Source organism: Dendrobates tinctorius, unplaced genomic scaffold, assembly GCF_039654945.1.
Source record: "Dendrobates tinctorius isolate UK_male_01 unplaced genomic scaffold, ASM3965494v1 ptg000075l, whole genome shotgun sequence".
In the NCBI taxonomy this organism is placed as follows: domain Eukaryota; kingdom Metazoa; phylum Chordata; class Amphibia; order Anura; family Dendrobatidae; genus Dendrobates; species Dendrobates tinctorius.
In genome coordinates, this window is record NW_027361743.1 from 46,280,573 (window position 1) to 46,283,990 (window position 3,418).

General features: G+C 41.0%; 1 long non-coding RNA gene across 1 annotated transcript; it reads right to left on the minus strand.

Annotated features, from left to right (window-relative positions):
- Positions 1-940: 940 nt before the first annotated feature.
- Positions 941-1,402, minus strand: LOC141096631 (uncharacterized). Its single transcript, XR_012233735.1, has 3 exons — positions 1,342-1,402; positions 1,113-1,197; positions 941-988 (listed from the first exon to the last, which is right to left on the minus strand). It is a non-coding gene; the product is annotated as an uncharacterized lncRNA (long non-coding RNA).
- Between the last annotated feature and the right edge of the window lie 2,016 nt (positions 1,403-3,418).

Here is a 3,418-nt window from a genome sequence, read left to right on the forward strand (position 1 = left end):
AGGACAAAGCAGCATTTAATTGCAATCAGGAGTAAGATGTATAGAAGATGTCAGACAAGCAAATCTATAAATTGTGCCTGATGTGAAGCCTACCTGCAGAATCGCAGACTTTATCCGATAACTGGATGATGGCGTAGCGCTGCCCATTATTCTCCCGGAAGCCGGTGCGAGCGGCCGTTTTACACAGCCTTTTATTCCAGCTTATGTCCATATATGCAGGAAGCTACAGAGTAAGGAAGGAGAAAATACAGAATATAGAGGTATATGCTATTTACACTGGATACACTAACCCTATCTCTAACCCTCCATTCAATATTCCCCATATTACCCTATACTTATAGAATATAGAGGTATATACTATATACACTGGATACACTAACCCTAGGTCTGACCCTCCATTCACTATCCCCATATCACCCTATACTTTTATAATATATAGGTATACACTATATACACTGGATACACTAACCCTAGGTCTGACCCTCCATTCACTATCCCCATATCACCCTATACTTATATAATATAGAGGTATATACTATATACACTGGATACACTAACCCTAGGTCTATCCCTTCATCCCTGTATCTCCCTATTCCGGGCTGTGTGTTATAACTTAATACCTTGTTCTCAAAGACGGTCCTGTTATAAAACTTGTACAGACGCCGTATCAACTTTTCTTTGTTCTCATGGAAGTTGGTGACATATATGGATTTGGGAGAAGACAGATCCCTCAGAAAACAGTAATTGGTGGGACGCTCCTGTCTCCTGGTCACAGAAGATCAGAGAGGATCACACATCAATACTGGTTATATACTAAGGCCATACACGACCTACAGACACACAGCTGACAATTTATGGGAGAAAATGCCAATAACAGCGCCACCTAGCGACCAGATAACATGAACATGACCCAGATAATATTGTTATATAGGAATACATTACCTCGCTGTCTTCTCTTCTACCAAGCTGGATCGGGGAGAATTGTGCTCTGGAGAAAAGAACAAATATCGTCATTTACTTCTGTGTCGTTCAGTTTTCCTAATCAATAAAAAGTCTCATTTCTTATTTGACAGGAAGGCGTTTATGATCCTTCCAGACACTTTATTACAGACCTGACTCTGTACTTAGCAGGTGGGAGCCAGAGCCGACATCTTCATATCCAAGGCTAATTGGAGACCTTGGAATAAGTGGACGATACTGAAATAAAGAAACACAAAGACCCAAACAGTGAGACTGAGGGAGAAGCAGCGATATAGCGGTATAATCACAGAATGCGCCGTCCACCGATCTCCGCCAGATGCCCGGAGCCGCAGACAGCGCTGGAGAGAAGTGAGCGCTCACCTGACGGAGATTCTCATCACCGCTGCCGTCCTGTATGTCGGACACAGAAACTGTGCGGCATTTTTTATCAACCGGAACCTGGGAAAGGAAAAGAGAAAAATAACGACATTTCTATAACTTGAATTTTCCATAAGTCAAAATCAATGAGAATTTCAGGCCTGGAACTACTGCTGTGCACTGAAATATGGGCACTACTAAATGTACCACAGGGCTGTATTACACGTCACAGCATGGGCACTGGTGGAGGAACACCCAGGAGGAAAAACTAAGACTAAATCATTTCATATCGATGCCGCCACTCACCTGGTCAATAATGCCGTCATCCTCTGTATCAGACTCGATAATAAAGCGACGTTTGCGCATATTTTTACACATTTTGCTCAACAGAAATAGCAAAACCTTCACTCCACAAACTCTAAAAACCCTCAAAGCCTGTGACAGCGAACGGAACTTTTATCAGCTCTTCATACTGTGACATCACAACTTGTGTGACATCAACATTCCATGTAGAACACTGATGTGACATCACCAAGCACATCACTTTTTTCCTCCCCTTCTTCCAAGAGCCATATCTTTATTATTTTTGGGTCAGTATAGCCATATGAGGGCTTGTGTTTGCGGGATGAATTGTACTTTTCAATGACACCATTCATTCTACCACATAGTGCACGGAAAAACGGTGAAAAAAATGCAAATGCGTTGAAAGTGCAAAAAAAGTGCAATTTCACATTTGTTTTTTTCTATTTGCCATGTTCACCATATGGTAAAACTGACTAGGATTGTGTGGACACTGACAGTTGGGGCCCATGTTGAAGAAATGTGTCTGGGCCCCCCTCCTTTTATGGCGACAAAGCTTCAGATATATATATTGCCATACACACATACATATATACAGGGCCGGTTTTAGACAAATTGGGGTCATGAACAAAATTCAAAGTGGTGTCTCCAATCCTGAAATATTCCAACAACAACACTGTTAGGCCATGTCCATGTAAAACAAGTACGTGTTACACCGATATCGGTATCACCAGTGTTTTCAATCAGTGTCTCGTCCATGTGCCATCCGTGTTTTTCCAGTATGGATACTGTAAAGGAACTTAGAAAGCTTCTCACATATTTTCAATGTAAAACACAGACGGCACATGGACAGCACACGTACAACACACTTACAACACACGGACGCACACGTACAACACACGTACAGCACACGGACGGCCCACAGAGGACATGTTTACATGCAGGGCCGGTTTTAGGCGAAGTGGGGCCCTAGGAAAAAGTTTTAAATGGGGACCCAAATGCTAACATATTGCACATCACACAGAAGCATTTCTGTTGTATTTACATGCGCTGAGTTCAGATTGACACTTGTTTCCTGGCCTCTTTACACCGACTGAGGAAGAATGATGGGAACAGAACAACCTCTAGTAGATAAATCTGTCCCCATACAGTATCATGTTATCAGCAGCATATCTGCGGTTTTCACCGGCAATGTGCTGCTGAGAACAATGATTTTTGTTCTGGCATAATCCAATCACTCTACAAATATGCAGTATTTTAGTATAATACACCCCATAGGCCTCCATGTATTATAATGTGCACCACAGTCTTCCATATTGTAAACTGTGCACCCTATAGTCCTCTATATAATATAATGTACCCCATAGTCCTCCATATAGTAAAATACACTCCCCTTAGTCCTCCATATAGTATAATACCCTCCCCCTAGTCCTCCATATAGTATAATACATTCCCTACAGTCCTCCATATATTTAAATACACTCATCAGTCCTCCATATAGTATTATACATTTCCCATAGTCCTCCACAATATAATACACCCCTCATAGTCCTTCAATTATTAAAATACACTCCTTAGTCCTCCATATAGAATAATACAGTCCTCAGTATTTTTTTTTAAAAAGGGAATATTTAATAAAAATTGATTTATTATTAAGTGGCATATATTTCCCGCTTGTTTAGGTTGTATGCAGTATTAAGGAAGTGCCTTAATTTAGGCCAAATTTTCTAAGTGTAACTCCATATAGTATAATACACTCCTCAGTCCTCCATATTGCATA